Raw genomic sequence first — 18,079 nt, forward strand, 5'->3', positions numbered from 1 at the left:
TGGAATTGAAATCCAAAGAAATGTGTGCTGCTTGAGTAATAGAAGTTTGGAAATCAGGGCATTCAATAGCTTCCCAGACATCATTAGTGTTACAATCTAAAAATTGTAAGGATTAAAAGTGTCAAGCTCTCAAAATTTTTGTTCTCTGATTATCAAGAAGCCCTGCTAGAAATGTTCAGTGTCATTTTTATTTTTGTTTGTGAAAGGAAATTATTTTAAGATTTTTTGGCGTTCTTGGCGTCCTCTGAGACTCTGAAAATTTTTGTACTTTATTTTTCATCAAATAATGAACATTTTCATTGTAATTTTTGTCTATATTTAGGAGAGTACATTATTCGATAATTATCTTCAGTATGTATTAGATCTTTCCCCCAGCGACAAGGTTTACTGAAATTTTATGAGATCTATATAGTTCTCATAGGTACTGACCTGCATCATGGTCATAGTATCATCTTTGAGGAGTAAATGAAAACAAATTATTTTCTCTTGGTTCCTCAATTCAGGGCTCTGATGAATAAACCCTGTTTGACAACAATGTTAGTAGGTAAAATTGCTCCCTCCAAAATCCTTTAAGTAAGCGGTATCAATTTAGTGGTAAAGTTATCAACGACCCTCATTGAATCTCATCTGGTTCACTGAATTTCTGAGGGATAGACAGGGTGACAGGTTCTGTAAAAGTTAGGAAATAAAGCCCTCCTCACTGTGAAAATATGTCAGGTAGTTTTGCTGCGGAGCATTGAAATTCCTTCTCCCAGTAAAAAAATTGGACTTTTCAGTTTAAAGAGACTAAACACTTAAAATTAAGTCAAGTAAAAACTTGAAATTTTTGTGAAAAGAATTTTTATCTGAGACACCTAATGTCAAAAGAGGACATTCCAAAATCAGGGAAAAGTTAGTGACCACTACGCTTAAAATCCCAGAAAAGAATATTCTGCGCATCGAAGTCATTAATTACACAATTTTCAGAAATTATGTTGAATTATTTATCAGCAGAGAAATGAAAATACTCTGAAAGTCTTTGAGGCTGAACTTTGTGGATTGCGGTAAGTAGTTTCCCAGTTTGGCCATGGTATTGATATATTCGTTTCGTCATTAATCATTATCAATAAAAATATCCCTATCTACCGTAAATGTTGGAAAACCAGTGTGCATGTAATCTGGTAATCCTTAATTAATCAACTGTAGATTTCTTACCTGCTAAACTGCCTGATGAGTTGAAAAAAATGTTCACTTTGAGACGGATTCTTATGTCTTGGTTCATGCTTTCGTAAGTTGAGTTGCAATGTCAATTCCGTCGTAGCTTTCAGCAGAAAATGTCTTCCTTGATATAACGTTTGATGATTCATCGTTGAGATAGCTTTGAACTATGATTGATGATGAATGGAACTAAAAGTGCCATTAATCGATGAATCAGAGATCAAAGTAAGATGTGAAGCTATAAGAGCAGGGATCGTAACGGACAAAAGTGAACGTCTGTTCTACGTGTCTAAACTGAGACTTATCTGAGAAATTTAGCGACACCACACAGAGAGGTTTTCACTTCGTAATAAAGCTTAAAATTACTTATCACTGGAGGAGTTTCTTTGGTAAATTAGCATGCTTAAAGGTACATCCTGACGTGAGAGAAAAACAATGGTATTGGTACCTGAGCGTAAGTATGTATGTCCTTGAGTGTTCACGTAGAAAGACTCTTAACAAACATTAAACAAGGAAACAAAACTGGACGAAGGTACTGTAATACCTAATTTACTTTAAAACTGCTAAAAGAAGAACCAAAAGACAAACCTCACTTATCTTAAATGTATAAACACTTGGTATCGCTCAGAAAAACCTTGAGCGAAATGGACTCATATCCGTAGAATTTGAGGAGTAAAAAGGCTGCAATGCCAGAAAAATGTGAGCTTCACACTCTTGAATGGATTCAAGATCACATAATTTTAGTGAAGCGACTTTAAATCGCTTGACTTGAGCCAAAAATGAAGAGAGAACAATGAGAGAATAGAATGGTGAGGTTTCGAGTTCTAAGATTGGATATTCAGAATTCACTTCACAATGAGGCGATAGACTTCTGCTCCAGGTTGTAAAACACGATGATAATGATTGTCACAAACATCGTTGAAGTCGTAAATGGATTGAAATCATTGAAACCAAATGATTTCATATTGTCTCGATCGTTTTTGTTGCTCTGTGAAACAGGAACTAACCTAACATTCGTGGTTTGTTTTGTTGTTCCGCTGGTGAGATGCTGACTGCAGAGAGCACTAACATTGTCACTCTACCGTGTGTATGTGTTAGTAAATTCGGGTTTTACGATTTTTGGGACATAATCAAAGCTACAGCCTAAACGGTAAAAGTAAACCCTTACTCATATATAATTTTTAGAATCCTCATAACTTCAGGATGTTCCCTCGAAATAACCATAATTTCATTCCAGAATAGTGTAAGCGAGAAATTCAATGATAAACGTCAGCAGGTCGGGTCGCCCATTGCAACCGAAAAGCAGTTTAGACGCAATATTTTTCTTAGGATGCCTTGGTTATTAATGAAACTTAAACGCGCACTACACGGGAACATGACAATTCTTTTGATATAACATTATATAGGGCTCCGATGTCTCGTATTCTCCATAGCTTTGACAGAGCGTGAAAATGGTCAAAGTGGATACTTTTTGCTATTTTAGGCACATATGCGTAATTATCTTGTTTAATAAATCATCAACCTCCTTGAAACTCAACAGTTCGTTAGACGGGATCAAGACGCATCTTTAGACACCAAAATTTCTAAAATCCGTCGCTCCGTTGCTTTGAAAAGCTTTTGAGACCGCAACTAAAAACCCAAATAAGCCAAGTTCGTGTAACTATGGTGTCGTTGCCTCGACCGGGCTGTGCTGTGTTGCCAATTGTTGGAGGATAGGTTACTTGCCCGGTGGTGGCTACCGCCACTCATGATAAGAGTCTGGACTCTCTAGATCCAATGTGTTTTTTCTTCCAGTGTGACGTAAAACCGCGGTTGCTTGTATCCCGTACAGAATATTAAATGAACGTTAGTTTGCTGAAGTTACACTGAATATTCTAATTACTGCGAGACAGTTTTAAAAAAAAAGAGAAAGAAAGAGAATAAAAATATAAGTGAAAACGCAACGAAATATTATACAGTTCAGCCGAAAGATCCGTTGCGCGATCCACGCTGAACGGGCAGAGATGCCCGCGAACTTGGGTCAACGCCTGGATGCAACTAAACAGGCTCTGAAGTTGTCCATGTTGCATATTCAAAACTTGAAGGCGCTTGTCGTGCCAATGCAGAGTGCGATTATTTCCAACTCGAAGAAACTTCAGTCAACGCATTGATACAACTAAACCAGCTCTACAATTATTACTTTAGGATTCCCTAACATTTTTCGGTTTTTACTGACAGTGGACACCCTAATATTACACTGTTCGCTATTCAGATTATAACTCAGGGCATAGATCCTCGAAAAACACTGAGACTAGCTTCAATTGAAAAGAACGCGCCAATGGTTTCTTCCCTCTTCAAATTTCCCGGAAAATCTCCAGTTTTCCACACACGCGAACACCCTTAAGAGGCCGGGTCGTCAATACCCGGAGTGCGCGAGACGGCCGAAGTGCGGACGTCAATTGCGATGCTCAGAAATCAACAGGGCATACTGCCGTGCTAAGGATGAACGCCGTATGGGCCTTTAGACGTTGCCTCCGATGAAACCCGGAATTACTGGGAAAATTGCGAATATCATTTTCCAAAATATTCAGGCAATTGATGATTTCAAGTAAAAATATGCAGAGGGTGTCTACTGAAACAAGCTGGTCAAAAATAAGTACTTTTGCAGTACTTTTTCAGTACATTCTCAAGAAATTCAGTACCTCCTCCAACAGAAAAATTCCGTACTCTTCCAATACCTCCATTTGTATTTTTTCAGTACCTCCATTTGACGAAATTCGAAATACTTCAAAAATTTAAAATTGCGACAAAAGTGACAAAAAATTTGAAAAAAAATCCGGACCTTTTTGCGGAATTTCCGCACTTATTCAGTACTTCCGGACCGCCCTTCAAAAATCAGTACTATTTCCGAATTTTCCGGAAATTCCGGACTTGTAGACACCCTGTATGCATTAATGTTGTAAAAATTCATGTTTTTTTAAGGGAAATTTTGCAACTCTCGAATGCTCATACGGCGTTCTTCCTTGGCACGGCGGCACAGGGGTCGGCGCGTGGGCGGAGGATGCCACCGCCGGCGACAATGACCACCGTCGAACCTCGCGGAAGAGCGATCAACTTGCCGCGGATCCACCGGGGGATCCGGAGCCACCGCGCCGCGCCGGAGACAAAAGCGGAGCCGGAGCGAAAAGCGCGCGCAGCATGGCGGCGCGGCGGGACGAGGGAGCCATGTCTACAACCGGGGCCTGGAAAAGGGAAAGGAGGGTGGAGCCGGCCGGCGCGACGGAGGGGCGGCCGCGGAGAGGGGCGCGCGGGGATAGCGTCAAGGTCACTTGTTGCAGGGAGGTAATCGATGCAATCCGCCACCCACCGCCGGGCCGGTAAGCCAGCCGCTGGGTGGGAGGGGCGACCCGGCGAGAAAAAGGGGGTATCGACACTTGATAAACTCGTGCATTCCGCTCAGACTGCAGGGAGAGGAACGCCAACGGGGGGCGGCTCCCCCTATCGCGACGCCGGCCGGCCGGCGGGAGGGGTTCGGGGGCGCTGCAGACGTTTCGCCCCTTGCCTCCCCCGCCGCTCGACGCAGCCGCCCTTTCCCCCGTTGCGTTCGTTCGTGTTTTCCGTCGGAGGAAAATTTCATTCGCGGTAACCGCTCCCCTGTTCCGTCCACTCGACACGACTCTTCCCCTCTGCCATCCGGTCGCGGCTCGCGTACCGATGAGGCTATGCCTGGAAAAGCATCATAAAATATTTCATCGTCGGCTGAAACGCCGAATTATCTACTTCTGAATAGCTTTTTAAAATTGATGAGCCGAGTTTCCGATAGGTTTCAGGGTATTTGCGTTCATGCGCCGTAGAGCTCATTTCTATGGAGATCTTGTAGATTTAATGATAAACGGACAGCATTTCAAGGAAAGGAACTCGGAAAAACAGGCTGAGTTTCGTCCCTCGATAAGGCTCAATTTTGGGAAGAAACTTAAAGTCGAATTTTTGCACGCAATATAATTCTCCGGTCTTTGTGAAATTCCTGGCAAGGGGAAATATAATTGAGAACAAGCTTAAACCTACCCTAAATGACATTTTTTCGGAGAATAACACACGTTTTCCTCTTGCTAAACGCTGCCGAAACGACTGCTGCTGAAGTAATCAATCCCACGCGTCGCGCTTCGTCATAAAAAGCGCCTTCAAACTTTTGCATATGCAACATGGACAATGCCGGAGCTGGTTTAGTTGCATCAAGGCGCTGACCTAAGTTACGTCGAGTTGGAAGCGATCACTTGGAAGCGTTTCCACGAATAGCGCCTTCATGTTTTGATTATGCAACCAGGATAATCTCGGAGCTAGTTTAGTTGCATCAAAGTATGGATCAAGGTGCGTAGGCATCTCTGCGTTGCCAGCGAAAATCGCATACAACTCCTGAGGTACAAGCAGGTTCACAGTCGAGACAGATCTTTCGGCTAAATTACACATCACGTCGTGGAGTTTTAGTGTACTTTTCAAGAGAAATACACTATTTTGACATGCTTTTCTCTTACTTTCATTATCCTGTACATATACTTAAAGAATTAGCATTTCTCAAAAACTATTATCTTGTCTTGAGATGCATTTAGCCAAAAGATTGATAGGTGCTTCAAAAAATTGTGAAATGAAAGCCGGGAGTAAAGTAACCGTAGTTAGAAAAAGAAAATAAATTCACTGCGTCAATCGACTATCAGAGGCGGATCGAAGCGAGCGGTGTCTCCATTCAAACAAAGCGCAAATTCGGATAATTTTTGTGAGAATGCGAAGTACCGCTCTCATCAGACGCAAGCTAGATTCTCTCTCGTAAATGTCATCTATAAATAGACATAATACACGTGATAATATCAAAACGATACGTGTAAAAACCCCATCGACCCGTCATCAGAGGCGATTCCAGCGAGGATCGACGAGAGGGAAAAAAATAAATAATCCGAACGCCGATCGCCGGGCGAGGATCGAGGCGTCGGGAAAAAAATAGGCAACAGCCCTGCCGGTCCGGTCGTCTCCGCCTTAAAATTGTAGTCGATTTTGAATGAACTGGAATAAAATACAATGGAGTGGAAAGAGCGAACCCCAAGCTACGAGAGAGGGGGAAACAGAGAGGGGGGGGGGGGGGTGGCTGCGGCGCGGCGCGGAGCAGCGAAACCAGAGGGCGAGATGAGATGTAAAATTAGAGGGGGAGAGTCTAGACTGCCGGGCGGGGCGGGGACGGGGGCGGGGGGAGCCGCCAGGTGATGCTATCCTGCTCATCCACTTAGCAACAAAACGCGATAGGCAACCGAACCGCCACTGGTTCCTCCGTCATTTTTACGACCCCCCGCCCGCCACCAAGTCTCGCGCCCCCGCCGCCGTAGCGTTCGGGGGTTCATTAACAGCGTTTTTCGTTTTCGGAATTTAGATCCGAGGGACCGGGGCGAACGCGGAAGATTATCGACCCGCCCGCGCTCAGCGTGGATGTGACCTTGCGGGCCGGCCGTGCCGGCCACCCGCGGGAAGCGCGGTAAAAGTGGAGTGACACGACGACGCACGGTGGATCGAGTCGATAGGAGGGGTCGGACAAAATGTTGAAACTTTACACGCTTGTAACTCGTTAATACAGAATTTTGAGGTTCTAAAAGTGGTTTCATTGAGTTTTCTCGTAAAATTTACTTCCAGAACTACCCCTTGAAATTTAAAATGTGACGGAATAAACGTCAAAATTTACAGTTTTAGTCAAAAATTGGGTCGGACAAAATATTGAAACTTGAAACGCTTGTAACTCGTTTTTACAAAATTTTGAGGTTCTAAAAGTGGTTCCATTGGTTTTCTCGTGAAATTTACTTCCAGAAACACCCCTTGAAATTTAAAATGTGACGGAATGAACGTCAAAATTCACAGTTGTAGTAAAAAATTTCATGCCCGACCTCTCTAATTGACTCGATCCACTTTGCGGCATGGATTAAGCCCTGTTCTTGGTCTCGTGTGGCGGGATACGCTGGGCTTTGTTCAGGCTACTCACTACTTGCACCTTCGTCAGACGTCAGTGGCGTGGCGTGCGTATATCGATTAATCGGCCATTTGAACCTATGGAAAAGGATCGATGAACAGGATGTTCGCAACGACCACTTTCATATGCGATTTTCGACTAAAGCTTCGAATAGGGAAAAATCGATCATCGATCATTAACGCCTCACCTCTGTCAGACGAGCGTCTTCGAATTTCCACCGAGGTTCCTTCGGGTTTGCCGATTGCGGTCGGTGAAGGAGCATCAATTTACTGACGGGAGCCGAGACTACCGGTCTGCGGTTTTCGATGCCCCGTCATTAGGGCGATTTTTTGCGGCCTGCGCCGTGTCCTTCGCGCAACGACATCAGAGGAGAAATACAAGGGAGGGATATGACGTCATCCTGGGCCGGATTAAGGGGGTGGCCACATGGGCCGCGGCCCAAGGCGGCAAATCTATAGGGGGCGGCAAATTTTGCAATTTTTTAAATGTAGGTACGAAAAAAATTCGGATTTAGAAAAAAAATTACAAACGAGAAAAGGCGACAAAATCTCTCATTTCCTGAGAGTATAGTAATTTCTACTTTTGTCGTCTTTCAGTGATACAAGAGACAGCACCTTTAATTAGTCGAGTTAAGAGAGAAACCAAACACGCAATTTGGCCTGGAACGGCGCGACTTAGAGAGAAATGATGACGAGGACTTGAGATGAAAAGGAGAAGCCCTCGGCGCGGCGATCGGCATGTAACACATATTAGCGCCTACAAGACTGCACGAATACTTCACGCATTGCATCAAACACAGTGCGGTCATTGCGGACAGCGTGAAACGGATAGCGCCTACAAGAATGCATGAATACCTCACGCATTGCGGTAAACACAGTGCGATCAGCGTGAGACGCATAGCGCCTACAAGACTACGTGAATACTTCAAGCATTGCGTCAAACAGTGCGGTCTGCGAGGCGCGGCGGCGGAAGCTAAAATCATTAATCCACATATATGTTTGTTCTTTCAAAATTTTTTCGTTAAGCGTTTTTTCGTTTTAATTTAAGCGGATTTCGTTTCGATTCAAGCAAAAATCCGATTGAATCAAGAGTGCTTTTCTTGTCAATGTTTTTAATGAGTCTGGACTCTGGATCCAATGTGTTTTTTTTCCAGTGTAGGGGGTAAAAAGATCAAAATATAGGGCTGACATCATTTACGGAGGCAGCTAACCTAAAAAATCGTCACAAGAGCGATCGATGACAACTACAATCGGTACTCACTGAACACCGGTGAGTCAGTCATGCGACCGTGAATTCCTCGGAGCCGCGTATCCTGAGGACACCTCCGCACGCCAAGTGGACGTATTTATGCAAAAGGAACTACGTTACACGTAAAACTTATGCACAAAGTTCCTTTCGGCATAAATACCTCCAAGTATCGACCGATCGCGGGGTGAATCAACACTTGCTCGATGCGGATGACGGCACGAAGCTTCGCCGGCGACGAAGGCGATCGATTCCCTTTCACTACGTTACGGTGGCACTACTTCGCCGCGGATGAGGTAATAAAGCTCGCTCCGGCCCGATCGTTGACTAACGCGGCTGTGACGTCACCGACGTTGCTCCTCCCGACGCACAGTGGATCGAGTCGAAAGGAGAGGTCGGACAAAATTTGGAGACTTTAAACGCTCATGACTCCGTTTATACACAACTTTGAGGTTCTAAAAGTGGTTCCATCGGTTTTCTCGTAAAATTTTCTTCAAGAAACACGCCTTAAAATTTAAAATGTGACTTAGAAAACATTAAAATTCGAAGTTTAGTCAAAAATTGTATGTCCGAGTTCTCTGATTGACTCGAGCCACTGTGCGTACGCACAGTGGACCAAGGCCATTAGAGAGCTTGGACATGAAATTTTCGTCTTCAACTGCACATTTTGATGTTCATTTCATCACATTTTAAGTTATAAGGGGTGTTTCTCGAAGAAAATTTTACGAGAAAACCATTGAAACCACTTTTAAAACCTCAAAGTTGTGTATAAACGGAGTTATAAGCGTTTAAAGTTTCCGAATTTTGTCCGACCTCTCCTGTCGACTCGATCCACCGTGCGGCGGCTACACACGCTGACACACTACTCACGGCGATGGCGGCCGCGGCGTGGTCTCGACCAGGGAACCACCGGGCGGCCGTCGCGGGTTCCCAACAGGTGAGACTGAGAACGTTGCCCCCCGACAAAGAACCCCGCACCTTCCTTATGGGAAATCCCCCCCAGTCAAACGCGATGCCGCTTGGATATGTTGCTCAGCTCGTCATTCTGATCAAAAGCTCTAATGGGCCCAAAGAGATCCCATGTGCGGTTTTCGAGATATTCGCTGTTTTATGTGCGTAAACGGAGGTTTCGCGCGCTCCCGCCGGAAGCCATACCAGTGTGCGGCGCCGCTCGTGCCCTTCCCTTCCAGTCCTCTCCGACCCCTCTCCGCTGCCCCGCCACCCATACCTTGGCTCCTCAACCGCTCCAACTCCGACGCTCACGAGGCTGCGCCCATTATTACCGGACCGCGCCCGCACGCCGTCGTCTTACGCGGCCTCTCCTTCGGCCATGTCGCCTCTTTTTCTCATCGACCCTTCCTGCAAGTCTTGAAAAACCTTTAAGAAGTCCATTTTTACTAAACATGATGATGCTAATGTCACAAATAATACAAAGAGAGAGGAAAGGAAAGAGAGGAAAAACAAATGATAATCCATGCGAAAGTATATGGAGAAGAGTTGGAATGCCTAAGAGACCGCTAAATGAGACAAGCTTTTTTTCATTTTTTCCCCCTTTTCCTTTCTTTTTTTTCTTCATTTTTCTCAAGTGGAAGCAGTGAAAGTAACTTCTGTTGGAAAATAATGTTGAGTTTTTTTTTTTTTTTTTTTTTTTTTTTTTTTATTTTTATCACGTGGAGGAAGTTGAGGGGAATCAGTCGGCTGACGATGCCCAATTTGAGGCCAAGTGTGCCTTAGCTTCGACTTTTTTTGGCCTGCCTAGTGATCATTTTCCGTAAGTTTGTACGTCAGTTAGTAGTTAGTGAATCCTAATCGTCAGGAATCCCCCAGCCAAGATTTCCAAGCCCCAGAAGGAGAATATACGCAGGCGCCCGTAGGGGTAGCTCACAGGCGTCAGGCGAAGCACTTGGAAATGATATTGATTCTGATTAATTCTGAACGTACGACAACAGAAAAGGAGGCAGTTGCTTGGCTTATCAAATGATTTGATCATAGTTTCCACATTTCATTCTAAATTGCTAAAATTCAATTTTAAAAGCATCAAAGAGAAAATGCCGTATTTGGCACGATCATCTGACATCAATGATTAAAGTTCCCTGAAAGCTGACATTCTTGACCGATCTGTCTGTCGACCAGTGATCATCTGATTAGAGGATACAATCAGCAGATAATAAGATGGCTGATAAGGTGGTGCTGCAAGTAAGAGCGACTTAAAATGTGACCATTTACGCCTGAATGGACATCTCTCTTCCTTGAGTTCAGTTAGTAATGATCCCTCTCTCCTCCTCCATTGGTGCGGTTCGACTAAGTCAAGACTAAGTCAAACTTAGTTTCTACATGGTCATCGTCAGCCGACTGATTCCCCTCAACCTCCTCCACGTGATAAAAAAAAAAAAAAAAAAAAAAAAAAAAAAAAAAAAACCTCAACATCATCTTCCAACAGAAGTTACTGTCACTGCTTCCGAGTGAGAAAAATGAAGAAAAAAAGAAAGGAAAAGGGGGAAAAAATGAAAAAAAGCTTGTTTCATTTAGCGATCTCTTAGGCATTCCGACTCTTCTCCATATACTTTCGCATGGATTATCATTTGTTTTTCCTCTCTTTCCTTTTCTCTCTCTTTGTATTATTTGTGACATTAGCATCATCATGTTTAGTAAAAATGGACTTCTTAAAGGTTTTTCAAGACTTGCAGGAAGGGTCGATGAGAAAAAGAGGCGACATGGCCGAAGGAGAGGCCACGTAAGAAGACGGCGTGCGGGCGCGGTCCGGTAATAATGGGCGCAGCCTCGTGAGCGTCGGAGTTGGAGCGGTTGAGGAGCCAAGGTATGGGTGGCGGGGCAGCGGAGAGGGGTCGGAGAGGACTGGAAGGGAAGGGCACGAGCGGCGCCGCACACTGGTATGGCTTCCGGCGGGAGCGCGCGAAACCTCCGTTTACGCACATAAAACAGCGAATATCTCGAAAACCGCACATGGGATCTCTTTGGGCCCATTAGAGCTTTTGATCAGAATGACGAGCTGAGCAACATATCCAAGCGGCATCGCGTTTGACTGGGGGGGATTTCCCATAAGGAAGGTGCGGGTTCTTAATACCTGCTCGCTGGCTTTTTATTTTCTTTTCCTTTTCCTCCGCCAGCAGTCCATGGGCGCGACTACAGATGGTGTGATGCCGTGTTTCGAGACCATCCAGTTTCAGCGGTCTCGAGATTTCCCTCGTTTTCAACGGCTAGTTTGAACTTAATCAAGAGACAATTGCACTGGAAAAAAAAAAAAAAACACATTGGATCTAGAGTCCAGACTCTGAAAAACATCGAAAAGAAAAAATACTCTTGATCCAATCAGATTAAGCTTAAATCAAGAACCAAGCCTCTTAACTTGAGAGGATTTCCTTTAGATTTAGGCTTAAATCTGATTGAATATCAAGAGCCCTTTTTCTTGTCGATGTTTTCTAGAGTCTGGACTCTCGATCCAATGTGTTTGATTTTTTCAGTGTGGACCACATTTTGCATTAGACAACCACTATTTCTGGCTCATTTTAGAAACGGCATATATGCCATTGGTTTCCCTATGCCGAAAGGTGCCTTTGTGGAAGAGCCACAGATAATAGTTCCTTATTGCAAAATGTAATCCAACTTTGTTTATTCAAGGAAAGACTGCTGGAAAAATTGGGAGGATCGAGGAAGAACTCCATGTTCGATCAAATTTTCGCTAGTTCCAGGCGTTTGTTTCCCTTGTCTACAGAAGGGCTGCACTTACCAACCACGTTAAAAAGAAAGAAATAACGTGTCTTCTTCGATAAATGCACTTAAAGACCCAAAGAGTCCACCGAAACCAGACGGTATTGCAGGTTGCTGGACACTTCGCACTCGCATAATTCTCTCACGAATGGAGGAGTTCGGCACCTTCAACGCGCCCGCCCGTCATTTTCCTCGCCCTCTCGCACCGTCCGCTCTTTTGACGTAAGGGTCAGTGGCGTGGCGTGAATTGCGATGTATCGATTGCTCTGCCATTTAAACCAACGATAAAGAATCGATTCTTAAGGTGTTCGCTGCGAACACCCTGTTTATCGATCCTTTTCCATAGGTTTAAATGGCGTAACAATCGATAAATCGCAAAGCACGCCACACCACTGGTAAGGGTGTACCTCTACTTCCACTTGAGCCCTCGAAAGCGTGGCGTTAAGCGGTGAACAGGGCTCACGTAGGAATAGAGATGCACCCTTGGGTCAGGAGAGCGTCGTCCGGGTAATCGCCGAGTCCACACTCGCGGAGAGGGTACGCTGAACCCTCGCGGACGGGGGGCGAGAGGAGGGGGGCTGGGGGCTCAAGACCGAGCGTCGCGGAGAAACAAAGACCACGCGGAGATGTTATCCGAAGAGCGAGAGCGGGGAAGCGTGGGCTGCGCGTTTTTTCCCCGGGTCTTGGTCTTGTCTCGGGTCCGGGCGCCCGGTGTCGTCAAGTCTCACTCCAGAATCAAATATTAAAACAAATCAAATAAATAAAATATAAAAATATATAAATTAAATATTAATCAGATATTTTAAAAAATCAGAATATTCGATCAATTATTGAATCAAAAGTTTGCAGAATGCTTGTAGCACTTAGAATTTCCTGATTTAGGGCCGATTTTTCTGACATTTTCCTAATTTTTCCCGATGACACCACACCTGATATTTTCCGGTAATTCCTGGCGGTGGACACCCTGCCAAATTCAAAATACCTGCATTTCAGGGGACATTCGTTCTTGTCCGCAAAAAATGTTGTCCTACAAGAAATATTATTCGCGCACTTCTCTCTGCACGGTCGACCGAGAGACCGGCCTGTTTCCCGGTCGGAGTCGGACGGAACTCGGGCGAAACCGGTTTTTTTTTTTTTCCACGGCCGGGAAATGGATACCGAGCTTCGACCCCGGCCCTGTGCCCCGTGCGGCAACAGGGATTTTGAGCTTTGACATGGACGAGAAAATTACCTCGTCAGCTGGCGCGGGGCAGATACGCCCTTCGAGTCTGCGCTTATCCGTAACAAGCCCTCGGATGGGTCTTCGTTTCCCTCTCGTCTGCTCGGATACGGCGCGGATTCGTCGACCGTGTAATACTGCCGTGCTAAGGAAGAACGCCGTATGAGCCATCAGACGTTGCCAAGTTTCCTCCGATAAAAACTGAATTTACTGGGGAAATTGCGAATATTATTTTCCGAAAATTTCAGACAATGGAGATGTTGCATATGTGAGGAATTTGCGATTTGACTGTTGATTCTTAGGTAAAAGTTCGCAAGAAACACGATGGTGCTACTGGTTTTCTCTGAAATCAACTCCCAAGCTCATAAAAAGCTCTCAGGTTGAGGCAAAAATGGAGGGGATATCCCACGCTATCCTGAGATTCCACCTCTACATCAAGACAAACTCTCAATGCAAAGATAGGGAGCAATTGCATTAGAAGAGATGCCGTGTTTTCAGTTTTAGAGTCCCCAAATAAAGTGGCAGCCAGGTCAATGTATGTGCTCCCTATCTTTGCATGCAGAGTTTGTTTTGGTGTGCAGGTGGACTCTCAGGATAGCGTGGGATATCCCCTCCATTTTGGCCTCAACTTGAGAGCTTTTTTTGAGCTTGGGAGTTAATTTAAGAGAAAACCAGTGGCACCATCGTGTTTCTCGCAAACTTTTACACAAGAATCAACAGTCAAATCGAAAATTCCTCACACATGCAACATCTCCATTGCGAATATTATTTTCAGAAAATTTCAGACAATTTTGTACGCAATTCAACCTAAAATATCTTAAACTTTCGAGGAAAATTATTCATGAATGTTGTCAACAATACATGTTTTATCAAGGGAAATTTGGCAACTCTCGAATGTTCATACGGCGTTCTTCCTCGGCACGGCGCGGCGGTAATAGCGTGTCGTGGAACGCTCCTCGAACCGGAGTGACAAACGTCTCGTGCGTTCGTCGACGCAGCTTAAGATCCTTCGGGACTCATTAACCGGGCGTCGAGGCGTCCTGTCTCTTCGGCGTCGGTCGTGCCGTGAACGTCACGATTGACGTTTAAAACACATGAAAAATGAATGACACGTAGAGTAAATGGACGCGTTCACTTGGAGATGTAGCTTCCAGGATGAACCCCTTGGACATGTCGGTTGTTTTAAGGTTGGGTCATGGAGCTTTTAGGGCCCAAAAGGGGAGCCAATCTTCGAAATCAAATTATCCAGGATTTTATCCTCATAATTTTTACGACTCGTCGTTTGTAAAGCACCTGTTCGGCTTAGTGTTGGCATAAACTTACTCATTTTCCGGAAGGACGCTCATTTATGCACAATCTACATGGTGGACGATGAGCTTCGGATGACGTCATGAGCCAAACAAGTTTCCCGAACTTCTGCGCTGGTTACACGCTCAAATTTCCATCAATTTTCGATCAAATGGTGACTGGTGTGCACCATCTACCATCGAATTTCTGCTGCCTGCAAAAATTTGATGAGAAAAAGATGATGGAGCTGTGCGGCTCATCCTTCATCTGATTTCCACACAACCGTGCTTATTTCGTGCTTATTTCTATCAACACGCTGTTTTGATTAATTTTACTCATCAATCTAGATAACTATCGACCGCCATCTTGGTCATCATTTTGATCGGAATTTGACGGGAATTTGATCGTGTAACCAGGCCATTCGGCTTGTTTGCAAAACGAAACTGCCGACACGTTGTTGAACATCAACCATTCAGGTAAGTCGACAGTTTTGATGTTGAGGTCCCGAAAGTAAAAGCTTCCGCCATTGCCGAGATCCTAGTGGAGGGTCTCTTGGCTCTGCCTAAGATTCGTCTTAATCCACGACCACTGTTTCTCACGGACGGAGAGTAACCAACTGCGGCCGCGGGAGGGTGAGTGCTCCATCGCGGACCCAGACGGAATTCCTCGGCACCACCGGAGGTCATTGGACACCCGGCGAGGAGGAGCGAGAAGAAGAAAAATTAAACGCAGCGGCAAGGTCGGGTTTTCCACGTCTGCGTTTTTCTCCGTCCCATCCGGTAATTTCAGGGGGCACGGCCCGGGGCTCCGGAGAGGTGGAATGCCTCGCCTCGGCCGAGCGCGACGGTTAATTGAGAGATATGGGATCCGCGAAGCGGGGCGGGGGCGCGAGGGGCCTCCGGAGGCCGGAAGCGGGTATCCGAGGGTGGATCTGGCGACGCGGCGGGCAAGACTGGTCCGAGGCAGATGGTTGATGGTCAGCCGGCGAGCATGGCAAGGTGGTGGTGGTGGGTGGAGCGTCTGCTGCTGTGTTCTTCGTCCACTCCGAGGTCAACTGCGATTCGAGCCGGCTCCGCTGGACCAGACTCACCCGCTTGGTTAAAAAATCCCTTCGGAGGGAGAGACGAGACATCAGGGGTTGTGGGGTCACAAAAAGTCGCCAAGATTTTACACTTCTTACGGTTACTAGTACGCGGCTCAAGAAAAATGTTGGTGATTACTAGATTTCTACTTACATACGGGTTGATTAAACCAGAATTGGCCTAACTACATTTGGGTTATATTTTCCAAGTATGAACTACAATTTCTGGCTCATCATTAGTGTAGAAACAACGTACGTATCATTAGTTTTTCTATGCACGTGTGTATCTTAGCAAATAAAGCAGAAATATTGGTTCCTAATCGCTAAATGTAGTTCATTTCACGCTGGCTACTTTTCTCTCAAGTTTCTTTTGTTGATAGGAGACTGCAGGACATAACGCTCGGAATTTTTTTGGGAATCTTCCCTCAATCACCATGAATATTGAATAGACTCACGAAACAACAATTTAGGATGGCATGACTTTTTGAGTTCCTTTTTTTATCGGCGCACACACAAAAACTTCGAAAAAAAAATCAAGCTTTTCATCAACAAAGCGGCAACGAAAGGCCACCAGGCTGGTTCCGAGGCAGCGAAGGTGCGACAGGTAAGAAGACTGAGGGTCCGTCTGCATCCCTCGGAAGAAAGCTGTATGATCCTTGGGGCGTTGCCACATTCCCTCGGTTAACAAAGTAATTTACGGGGAAACTCGAGAATATTTTCATCAAGTTTTTCAGAGAATTTGATTCGCAACCATAACTAAAGTGTGCGAGAGTTACGGAGGAAAAAAAAAATTCACGAGCTTCCTCAAAAATGAATATTTTATCGGAGGGAAATTGGCGACGTCCAAATCATCTTACAACACTGTGGTCGCGGTGGAGGCGTCATCGGCGGAAATCTTAGCATACCTCAGACTGCCTACCTGCGCTACGGCCGCGAGGCCAGATCCGCCGGATGACCCCCCCCCCCCCCCCCCCCCAACAGGCTAAGGCCCCAGGTACTTGACACAAAGACTTCGTCGAACCCACACAAAGGCGGGATTCTCGACGAGAGAGCCTGCCTACTGACAGTGCTGTTTACCCTAGAGAAGATCACTATGAACTTGTAAACACCGAAAACTACCCTTAAATTCTGCATCCTACCCTCCACAGAGAAAAAATCAACACGCGTTTGGTTAATAATTCGGGAGGTAAAACACAAATTATTAACCGAAGTCCAACCCTGCGGTTGACTCTCGGGTTTCCTAGTCCCTCCATTATTTTCTGCGCTGAGTTCACTGCAAACTATACCAAAATCAAAACGAAATTAGGGTTAGCTTGTGTTTCGCTTCCTATATACATCAAAATTAACACAAATATTTATTTCGGTGTAGTTCAGAGATAGTGTCACACATTTGTTGACTATCGGTCGATTTATCGTCACTCAGATGAGATCGAAATTTTTCCGAGACACTAAAGTAGCGTCTAAATAATTCCTGGAAAAAAAGGTCAGAAAATGATTTACCATTTGTTCTGAACGACGTCCGTTGATGAATTTACAAATGGAAATTCCAACAAAGGATACTTCTCCTTCCATGTCTTCCTGGTGCTCGTCTACTTAATGGAGCCTGGGCAATCTTTTAACTCTACGTGGCTCGTCGAAATTCTTGCCTTCGTGAAAATCCAACTTTCTTTTAACTTTCATTGACCGCTAGTTGCGTCCTGTTATCGGGCCGTTCCCGAAATAAAATCTGCTCTCTCATTGTCGTTACATAACTAAAAACCATGACTCGGAGACTTTTTCATAGACCGGTCTTGATGGGCGCCTTTGTCTCCTTGCACCAACAAAGCTGTGATTTATATGACGAATAAATTAATGTCGTCAGGAAACTCAATCACTCGAGGCAAGTGTTATCACGGCTATCAAGCGCATTGTAATGAAGCGAAACTAAGGAGGCCCCAAAAGAGACCAAATCACGACAATGGGAAGTTTTGTCAGTGGTCGAAAAACGTCGTATGAAAGATCGAGACGTTGCAAAATATCCTAGGATGAGCCATTATTTTTTTAAAAAGCTACAAATATATTTCCTTCGAATTTTCAAAATCATTAGATTTAGTTGCTCAGAAAATCTTCCGGAATTTTGAAAAATAACAGCTCAAATGTTAATCAATAAACTCTTATTAAGTAGGGGGACAATTGGCGACGCTCGGTAATAGTGCGATGTCCACACCTTAACGCTTCAGCATTGCTATCCGAGCTGAGGGCAATGATATCGGTAATAACGCCTTGATACAACTATTCGAGCTCGAAGGACGTCCGTGTTGCATGCTAAAAATTGAAGGCGCTCCGGTCACCCTAGCCC

The 18,079-nt window shown here is 44.9% G+C and overlaps 1 protein-coding gene across 5 annotated transcripts in view; it reads right to left on the minus strand.

Annotated features, from left to right (window-relative positions):
• Positions 1-18,079, minus strand: part of brat (tripartite motif-containing protein brain tumor) — a 277,009-nt gene that overhangs the window by 17,147 nt on the left and 241,783 nt on the right. The gene's annotated exons all lie outside the window — the stretch shown is intronic.

This window comes from Bemisia tabaci, chromosome 7, assembly GCF_918797505.1.
Source record: "Bemisia tabaci chromosome 7, PGI_BMITA_v3".
In the NCBI taxonomy this organism is placed as follows: Eukaryota; Metazoa; Arthropoda; class Insecta; order Hemiptera; family Aleyrodidae; genus Bemisia; species Bemisia tabaci.